The 11169-nt window shown below is 36.7% G+C and overlaps 1 pseudogene; it reads right to left on the bottom strand.

The window, feature by feature from the left end:
- Nucleotides 1-1079: 1079 nt before the first annotated feature.
- On the bottom strand, nt 1080-3331 carry LOC102733304 (olfactory receptor 8B12-like; annotated as a pseudogene).
- Nucleotides 3332-11169: the final 7838 nt, after the last annotated feature.

Below are 11169 nucleotides of genomic sequence, written 5' to 3'. Positions count from 1 at the left end.
TTGCAAATGACATATCTGGTAAATGGTTAGTATCCAAAATATATAAAGAACTTATCAAATTCAACACCCAGAAAACAAATAATCCAATTTAAAAATGGGCAAAAGACATGAACAGATATTTTCCAAAGAAGACATCAAGATGGCCAACAGACCCATGAAAGGATGCTCATCATCACGTATCCTCAGGGAAATGCAAATCAGAACTACCTGCCAGAATGGTTAAAATCAACAACACAAGGAACAAAAGGTGTTAGCAAGGATGCAAAGAAAGTGGAACTCTCTTACACTGTTGGTGAGAATGCAAACTCGTGCAGCCACTCTGGAAAACAGTATGGAGTTTCCTCAAAAAGTTAAAATAGAATTACCTTATGATCTAGCAACTGCACTACTGGGTATTTACCAAAAGAGTACAACACTAATTCAAAGGGATACATGTACCCTGTATGTTTATAGCAGCATTATTTACAATAACCAAGACATGGAAGCAGTCCAGGTGTCTATTGATTAATGAATGGATAAAGAAGATGTGGTATATATATACAGTGGAATACTATTCAGCCACAAAAAAGAATGAAATCTTCCCATTTGCAACGACATGGATGGAGCTAGAGAGTATTATGCTAAGCAAGATAAGTCAGTCAGAGAAACATAAATACCGTATGATTTCACTCATATGTGGAATTTAAGAAACAAAATGAACAAGCAAAGGGAAAAAAATAAGAGAGAGAGAGACAAAGCAAGAAACAAACTCTTAACTGTACAAAACAAACTGATGGTTACCAGAAGGAAGTGTGGGGGAATGGGTGAAATAGGTGATGGGATTAAGGAGTGCACTTATTGTGATGAACACAGGGTGATGTATGGAACTGTTGATTCACTATATTGTACACCTGAAACTAGTATAACACTGTCTATTAACTAACGGGAATTAAAATAAAAACTTTAAAAAAGAAAAAAATGTAATATTAAAAAGTTATTTTTTAAAAGTTATTTATTGAGAAGTTACATTAAATTACTATATATAGAATCAGATAGTAAAATGCTAAAATATCATACTTTCAAAATGAAATCTGCAAGGGCAGCAATAAAGCAAGTAAATGTGGCAGAAAGGAAAACAATGTAGATTAGAATTCTCAAGGGTCTGGATTCTAGTCCCCCTTGTGGAACCTGTTAGGTGTAAGACCCTGGAAAACATACATAATATTTCTAAGTTTCCAATGTCTATTAAATGAGGAGGTTAGATAAAATGGTTTATAAGCCCCATACAAGATTAAATGATTTGTGATTATAGAAAAAATGCGTAAGACAGTCTGGGAATAGTCAAGGTAGGTCAAGGGGCAAAGAAAATAGATATGCATTAAGCATTCATCCAAACATAAAGACTTAAAATTCTCTTTCTTTACAGAAGAGGAAAAAAAAACTGGAACTTGGATCCCTCATTTAAAACACACACACACTAACAAAGCACTGTATCTCCTTCTCTATATACTACACTCTCAAAAATTTTTCTTTCCAAGGTTTTCCTCAAGGTAACTTTGACATCCTTGTTCCTCAAACTATAGGTCAGTGGGTTTAACATGGGCACTACAATGGTATAGAACAGAGAGGACACTTTCCCTTGGCTAACGGGGCAAAATGGAAGGTGGTTTGAGATACATGAAATCCCCAGAACCAAAGAAAAGAGATACCACAATTATGTGAGAGCTGCACGTACTGAAAGCTTTGGACCTGGCCTCAGTGGAGTGAATGTGGAGAATGCTGGAGAGAATCAGAGCATAAGAGATGAAGATGGTGACAATGGGCATTCCAATGTCAATGGCCACACGGACAAAGACCACCAGCTCGTGCACATAAGTGCTGTTGCAGGAGAGCTCAAGGAGAGGAAGGATGTCACACATGAAATGATTGACAAAATTGTCAGCACAGAAAGTCAGACTTGCTATGCTTCCCATGTGGACCATGGTCCCTGAAAATCCCATCACATAGACACCCAACAAAAGGAATAAACAGACCTGAGGAGACATGGTGACAGTGTACACCAGTGGTTTACAGATGGCAACATAGCAGTCATATGCCATGGCTGACAGGAGGAAGGACTCAGAAATGACGAAGAAGCAGAAGAAAAAGAGTGGAGTCATACACTCTGCGTGCAAGATGATGTTCTTCTTTGAGACAAAATTCTTCAGCATTTTGGGGGTGATGGTAGTGGAGTAACAAATCTATCAAGGAGAGGTTGAAGAGGAAAAAGTACATGGGGGTGTGTAGGCGAGAATTCAACCCAATCAGGGTTATCAGTCCCAGATTCCCCAGCAGAGTGACCATGTAGAAACCTAGAAACAGGGAGAAGAGAGGGATCTGGAGTCCCGGCTGGTCTGTTAAGCCTGCGAGGATAAACTCTGTCACAGAAAAGTTCTTAGCTGCCATTTTCCTTTTGGGGATGGGTGGAGGAAGGGCAGTCTGGGGAAAAGAAAAGAGAACCAGTTAGAAAGAAACACCACCACTCTCTCAGTATCCATCCCCCACTTTGGAGAATGGAATCCACAGAGAGAGATTTGAACGTTAGTATGTTAGGAAGGTTTTTACTGTTTGCAATGGATCTGTCTTACACCCCAAGTGACTTTAACTTCCAGAGAGAACAGTTAGAGTCTAAACTTTGCCTCCAGAGAGAAAGCAGTAATTTATTCATATCCATATAGATGTTTTTTAGATATTTAAATTAGTCCATTTTCTGTCCTTCTCTCTCCTGCCTATGCTTCCATTGCTGACACCTAAGCCTCTTCCCTGAAGAGGGTCCTGTGAGAAGACACTGTGACTTCTCAGAACCCCCACAACTGGGTCACTGCTGTCAACCAAGAAGGTGAGGCCACATTTTTCCAGTCTCCCCTAGATCAAGTGGTTTAATGATCATTTTTTAAAGCTAACACTTATTTAAGGTGTTCCTATGAGAGGCTATGTACTAAAAGCTATGTCACAATATTATTATCCCAATTTGCACATGAGACAAAGGAGTTAGGTACCTAGCGGAAGTCCCCAAAATACTGAGGTGCAGCCTGAAGGTAAACTTTGGCAGTCTTTCACATTTGCACTTATAACCACTAGGTTACCTGACTCACCAGGGTTAGGAACATACTCACCTTCCTTTAGTTCAGATCTATAAAGCTATTATTCTCTACTGTTTCTTGACCACATTGTCCTGGAACCCAAAAATGACCATAATGAATAGAAAATGATAGGTTGAGGGCGCCTGGGTGGCTCAGTTGGTTAAGCGACTGCCTTCGGCTCAGGTCATGAGCCAGGAGTCTCTGGATTGAGTCCGCATCAGGCTCCCTGCTCACCAGGGAGTCTGTGTCTCCCTCTGACCCTCCCCCCTCTCATGTGGTCTCTCTCTCTCTCTCTCATTCTCTCTCTCAAGTAAATTTAAAAAAAAAATCTTAAAAAAAAAGTCTCATAAAAAAAAAAAAGAAAGAAAATGATAGGTTGAGCTAAGAACTCTCTCCTCTCAGTCTGGTGCAAAGGATCAGAAACTCTTAAGTTATCTTTCAGGCCTTTCTGCACTGAAGAACATGATTTCCAGTTGTTAATTTGCCCAAAAGCCCCTCTAGCTATAAGGAAAGAGACAGTGCCTTTTCCTGACCAGAGGACAACAGGAGAATAAGGAGTTTTATTAGGATTACAGATCTCAGTGGCCTGATAATTAAGAGAGAGATTCCCTGAAAAGCATTTCATCAGAGATTACTTTCCCAAAGGAATAAGAAATGTTTGTTTATACCCTTGATATTGCTTGATTTGGCTCATAAAGACAATTACTTTAACAAATATTTATCCAGTACTATCAAAAGAAAAATCATTGTGAAAAAAATTATCATCATTACTATTTCTTGAATACATAGTAATGTACCTGACACAGAACCCTTCTACTGACTTCTGGCTGCCAAGAATCCAAAACACTATATAAATATATCCTTATTAATTCCTCACAATAATAATACTCATTTTAAACATAAGTTGCTCACAGACAATTTGTTTCAGAGCCCACATGCCTAGGTCTGTCTGACTCCAGGCCTCTATTTTGTAACCACTAGACTAAGCTTCCTCCTGATGAAAGTTACTGAAAATCCATAAAGCTAGGGTCCTTGCCTTCTTGGATCTGGCAAACTCTTGTAAAGTAACAAATAAATATGCAATAACTTTAATAAAAAGAAGTGGCAAGAATAAGGAAAGATTAACACAAAGGGTTATCATAAATTAGGGCAGGACATTCAATAATCTATTCATATCCCAATTCATTCTAGGAATAATTGCACTACATCTAGCTCAAAAAAGAAGGTAGACTTCTCTGATCCCCTAACCCTCTGTTCCCATGGAGTATAAGTTTAATGGTACAATATCTATCAGGTAAATGTTCCCAACCTCTGCCAAGAACAGCCTTTTTCTAAATTACTAACTGGTCAGAACTCCCTTTGACTGTCCCTGCCTTCCACCCATTTTTCTTGGACCACTATTCTCTACTGGCTTTCTAGCTTCTTGGTGCTCTCAAATTGAATCCTAGTGGATCAGATTCTCAGTGTAGGGACACATCCAAATTTGTTATTCCTCTTCTGTTGCTTTTGTCTTTTTCTTGTTTTTTCTCTTCACACCAGCTTCTGCCTTGACAAAAATGTCTATCCTATGACTTGATCTCTCAGAGCTATAGTTACTTTAATATCAAGCCCACACACTAACAGAATTGGGAAATTATCAAATCCAGTATTTCCCAAACCTGGCTGAGCACCACAATTACTTAGAGTGTTTATTAAAAAGAAATTCTGGGCTCCCCACCCAAACCTTCTGTATCAGAATCTGTACGGGTATGAGTACAGTAGCTGTATTTTTTTAATTTTCCCAAGTGATTACAATCTCATCAACTTTCGGATCCACAGAACTAATATTTACCCCCATCTTACATACAAAGACACTAAGGAGATCCCGAGAAGTAAAGCCATCTGCCCAAGGTCACAGATTGAATTTAGGTCTCCAGGCTTCCAGTTTCTCCTAGTCCGTGGGCCTATATGCCCTCCTGCTGAGCTGGAATACAAAAGATCAGTGTTCATGGATGCCAGGACAGCTGGAATCTGTGGGGCAAGGCATGGAGAGGAAAAAGCCAAAGAAGAGAACCCTCAGGCATGCACATCAAGGACTCCTTTGAGTTAATAGCTGAATTCTAAATTTTGTCTGTGCATGGCGAGACTCCAGATGTCTAGAACACAACAGCTGTTTGGAGTCTAGGAACTGAATAGAGGTCACAGAGGATGCACTGTACTGGGGAGCTGTTAGACTTCTGGCCTAGTGAGAGTGGAGAAGTTTTGATGAACAAACCAGACATTAAGATGAGACCCCTGAAAAAAAAAAAAAAAAAGATGAGACCCCTGAAATCCATACCCTAAGAGTGAGAACTAAGCCATCAGACTAAGGACAAAATGGAACTAGACCCATCATAACAAAGGCTAAATCCAGGTCTCAGCAGGATCAAGGTGATCTGCTAGTAAATTAACTGCATCCCAGAACAAAATGCAACAATCTGTAGAGAAGAACAACATAATCCACTGTCTCTATAATATATTTACAATTCCAGCATCATAAAATAAAAAATTACTAGAAATACAAAGAAGCAAAAAATATGACCCATTATCAAGATGTAAAAATAGTCAGTAAAAGCAGATCCACATGTGACTTTAATGTTGCAATTAGTGGACAAAGACTTTAACTACTATAATTATTTATGGAAATTTAGACAAAAGAAATACCAAATTGACTAACAGATAGAAAATCCCAATAGATTTATAAAAACAATAAAAAAAGGAAAATTTCAAAAAAAAACTTAAAACTGAAAATATTAGAAATAAAGAATTCATTAGGTTGGTTTAATAGCAGACTGGACACAACCAAAGAAAGGATATTGAAAGCAAAACAGATCAACAGAAATAATCCATACTAAAATACATATAGAAAAAAATAATAATAAAGAGGAATATAGGAACCAAAATCTTTAGAACAATGGTCCAACATATGTGTAAATGGTCCAACATATGTGTAATTAGAGTTTCAAAAGGTGAGTTGAGTGAGAATTGGGGGAAAGAAGACTTTTTAAAATAATAGATGAAATGATCATATCATTTTTATCCTTTCTCTTATTGATGTGATGTACTACCTTGCCTGATTTATTAATATTGAACCACCCCTTGCATTCCTGAAATAAATCCCATTTGATTGTGGTGAATGATTTTTTTTAAATGTATTGTTGGATTTGGTTTGCTAATATTTTGTTTAAAATATTTGGATCCTTGTTCATCAGAGATACTGGCCTATAGTTCTCCCTTTTTTGTAGTATATCTGTTTTGGTATCAGGGTAATGATGGCCTCATAGAATGAATTTGGAAGCTTTCCTTACTCTTCTACTTTTTGGAATAGTTTAAGAAGAACAGGTATAAAATATTCTTTAAATGTCTGGTAGAATTCACCTGTGAAGCCATCTGGCCCTGGATTTTGTATATCATAAGTTTTTTTTTTTAATTTCTGATTCAATATTTATTGCTAGTAATCAGTCTGTTCAAATTTTCTATTTCCTTCTGATTCCGTTTTGGACAGTTGTATATTTCCAGAAATTATCCATTTCTTCTAGGTTGTCCAATTTGTTGGCAGGTACTTTTTCGTAATTACCTCTTGTAATCTTTTGTATGTCTGTGGTGTCAGTTGTTATTTCTTTTCCCTCATTTCTAATTTTATTTATTTGAGTCCTCTCTTTTTCTTGCTGACTATGGTTAAAGGTTTATCAATTTTGTTGATCTTTTCAAAGAAACTGCTCCTGTTTTCATTTATCTATTCTATTGTTTTTTTTATTTATTTCTACTCTAATCTTTATTAATTCTTCCCTTCTCCTGGTTTGGGGCTTTGTTTGTTCTTTTTCTAGCTCCTTTAGGTGTAAGTTGGGTTGTGTATTTGAGATTTTTCTTGTTTTAAAGAAACAAGGGCCTGAATTGCTATAAATGCCTCTAAAAACCACTTTTGCTACATCCCAAAGATTTTGGAATGTTGTGTTTTCATTTTTGTTTTTCTCCAAGTATTTTTTATTTCCTCATTGGTTTCTTGGTTGACCCATTCAGTGGTATCGTGTTGTTTAGCCTTCATGTAGTTTTGTTCTTTCCAGATTTTTTCTTGTGATCAGTTTCTAGTTTTATACCATTATGGTCAGAAAAGATATGTGATATGATTTCAATCTTTTTGAATATATTGAGACTTGTTTTGTGCCCTAACATGTGATCTATCCTGAAGAATATTCCATGTGGATTTGAAAAGAATGTGTATTCTGCTGTTTAGGAGTAGAATGTTCTGTATAAATCTGTTAGGTCCATCTAGTCTCATATGTCATTCAAAGCCAATATTTCCTTTTTTATTTTCTATGGATGATCTATCCATTGATGTAAATGGGGTGATAAAATCCCCTACTGTTACTGTATTACTTTAAAACAATTATTTTACATATTTTGTCTAGTTTTTTAATTGCTTTTGGTAAGATGGCAAGCCCAATGTAAGTTATTTGTCATGGCCAAAACCATAAATCATAACTATTTAACTTCACTTGGCTGGCCTTTCATGGAGTTCCAAAGCCTGGAAGGAAGAGAGAGGGAAAGACCAAGAGAAACAAAAGAATATATTCATAATATATGCCTGGAACATAGTAAGCACTCATTCAATGTTAAGTACCAATATTCTTAATGCATCATGTTCAAGAATACTTGCAGCATATTCAGAATACTAGAGAATGTATTTTCTATGAATGTTCCTATTGAATATGTCATCTTTGACATATACCAAGATTATATTTTTCTGAAAGGTATATTCAACAAATATGTCCTACTTGTGTAAATATTCTTCAAATGATTAGTCTTCTTAATATAAATAATGAAATAGCATGGAGAAAATCTTAGAGGATTTGAGGGAGATTGGGTCATAGTTTTATAGTCTTCCTGGATACCCCCATTAAAAAAAAGCATAACTAAATAGCAAGCATAATCCCATTAATAACGTCTATGACAAAAATAAGTGATATGTTATCCCCTTTACCTCCAAACACAAGCAGATGGGCACAAACCACCAAGAGCTTAAAATCTGCTTAGTATCAGCATCTGTGCACGAAGAAACAGAAGGAAGCAACAGGACATCTGGCAAACCTGAAACTCCAAAACAACTAATCGGTATTCCAAGTAACTCTCAAAAGGCCAATTTGAAAATAGCACCTAAAACTGGAAGGGATTTTGCATTCTCCAATAGTGTGTGAATTTAAATTATTCCATACTAAGATCTGAAGGAACTACAGTTTTCAGACTATGAACTCTCAACATAAAGCAACCAAAGCTCCCTACAAGAGTAGGAATAAAACCCAAACTAAACAGAACAAGGCAGATAGAGACAAAAGAAAGAAAAGGTCCAGATAAATGTAGAAAGGGGACAGAGCCAGGAGATCTCAGACAGTAAAGTCATCATATTTTTTAACACCTCACAAAAGCAACAGAATAGGGAGTTCTATAGGTATGTAGTCAGAAAAAAAACTAATTTGATATAAAAATGAATAGTAGAAAAGAATCAAAAAGAAATTCCATATAAAATTATAAGTAAAAAGAAAAATTTTCTGACAGAAAATGTGGAGCAAACCACAAAGACATATTGCATTAGTCTGCTTAGGATACCATAACAAAATACCACAGAATGGGTCACTTAAGCAACAGAAGTATATTTTCTCATAGTTCTGGAATTCAGGGTTCCTACATAGGTGATGTCTCGTGAGGACTCTTCCTGGTTTACAGGTGGCTGCCTTTCCAGTATTTCCTCACATGGGGGAGAGAGTGAGCTCTTCCTTGTCTTACGAATGGCACCAGCCCTATCAGATTAGGACACCCCCCCCTTATGTGGCCTAATGTAACCTTTATCACCTCCTTATATAGGTTCTGTCTCAGAATACAGTCACATTGAGTGTTAAGCCTTCAACATATGAATTTGGGGGTTGGGGGGAACACAACTCATTCCATTGCCCATGACTACAAATAAATGCATACTATTACATTATTTCAAAATGAACTAAAATACATGAAAATGTTACAAGGTATGAAAGAACAACAAAAGTCAGAATTAGAAAAACTTACAAATTGGGCAAGAGAACCCAAGAAATTATTAGAAATAAAAGAAAAAATAATTTAGAAATATGACTGAATTAGAAGTAGCAGAAGAGCTAATAAACACAACAGATAATACCTTAGGAGAAATAGAAGGTGAAAAGCGGGGTAAGAAATAAGAGAGAGAAAAGAAATGAAGAGGGTTTATGGGAAAGCAACAAATATAGACACCAGACAAAGAAAATCTACTCCACATAGAGTAGGAGCTACAAAGGAGAAAACCAAAACAAAGGGCAGAATAGATAATAAAGACTATAATTCATGGATCTTTTCCTAGTGTCAAAAAAATTTTTTTGAAGTGACATATTGAAAAGAATCATCACACCTAAGAAAATTGCCCCAAAATAAGTATCAAAACATATCCCAGTGAAATTATTGGCCTTTTTAAATAAGAGATCCTTTGGGAACCATGTAGCCCGAAACTTCCTGGTTCTTTCTGAAAAGACCTAGAAACAATAACCAACCCAGAAGCAATGAGCCTCTCTAGCACCTATTTACTGTCTTGAAATTCCATTTCACTACTAAAATAAAGCATATTTCCTGGAGAAATGATCGATTCCTGATCTGAAGAATGAAATATATGAGATGAGCTCAGAACATCTTGTCATAACAGATAAAAATTAGTATTAGAGACTAGGAGCACTCTTGTCCAAGACTCAAGAGACAAACTGAAGAGAATTCCACAGGCCAAAGATAGAAAATTTGAGCAACAAAAGGATAATAATTGTAATGACACATAAAATATGTTTAAAGTGATGAGAATATAATGATTCTAAAGAAAAATAACTGGTCACCTTTGGAGGATAATAAGAAACCAAACCATTATTTTGAAAATCAGAATATGAAGGACATATAAGTGTTTTTATCTGAACTGTGGGTGGATAATGAACCTATGCATGAGATAAAATTGCATTGAACTAAATGTACACACACACACACAAATGAGTACAAGTAAAACGGGGGAAATCTGAATGAAATCCACAGGTTGTATATGGCATCATGGGTGTGTGGTATTGTGATGTTGCAGTATAATTATGCAAATGTTACCATTGAGGAAAACTGTATGAAGGGTACACAGGATCTCTCCACACTATTTCTTTCAACTGCACCTGACTCTGTAACTATCTCAAAATAAAAAGTCTAAAAATCATTAGCGGGATGCCTGGGTGGCTCAGTCAGTTAAGCGTCTGCCCTCCCTCAGGTCATAATCCCAGGGTCCAGAGTCTGCTTCTCCCTCCCCTTGCTTGTGTGCTCGCTCGCTCTCTCAGACAAATAAATAAATAAAATCTTAAAAAAATAAAAAATAAATAAAAATAAAAGTCATTAGCAACATTTTCATGAGTAAGATATCGCTGAATATAATCTCTAAAAGTAAATTTTCTTATGAACATTTTCCCTTTGTGAATAAGAATATGCATGAAGAGTTCTTATAATTCTACCTCTTACATCCTCTTACATCCCTCAACCTCCCGCCATTCCACAGTGGCCATCTACAGGTACAGGGTGACAAGTTCAGTGTTCCTTATAAACTTAACATCCCTCTACTGAAGTTCTGGTTTGTTTTAGTAAAGTATTTTCATTTGTTTCAGAAACATTTAAAATAAACAGTTTCAGCCTAATTGATTATGCCTACTGAAGAATAACATTGAGTAGTAGCCATAATAGTAGTAACCGATGATGTGGATTGTAATAACAAGTGGTGGCGGTGGTGAGGATGACGGGTTGTTGGCTATCAGATATTTGAAGGCTGGCATAAGACTCTTAAGTTTCCGGGCACCTGGGTGGCTCAGTTGGTTAAGCGACTGCCTTCGGCTCAGGTCATGATCCTGGAGTCCCGGGATCGAGTCCCGCATCGGGCTCCCTGCACGGCGGGGAGTCTGCTTCTCCCTCTGCCCCTCCCCCCTCTCATGTACTCGCGCTCTCTCTCATTCTCTCTCTCTCAAATAAATAAATAAAAAATCTT

This window comes from Leptonychotes weddellii, unplaced genomic scaffold, assembly GCF_054177405.1.
Source record: "Leptonychotes weddellii isolate Sample4059 unplaced genomic scaffold, ASM5417740v2 HiC_scaffold_4566, whole genome shotgun sequence".
Lineage (NCBI taxonomy): Eukaryota > Metazoa > Chordata > Mammalia > Carnivora > Phocidae > Leptonychotes > Leptonychotes weddellii.
This window is presented reverse-complemented; position numbering and strand designations above follow the sequence as displayed.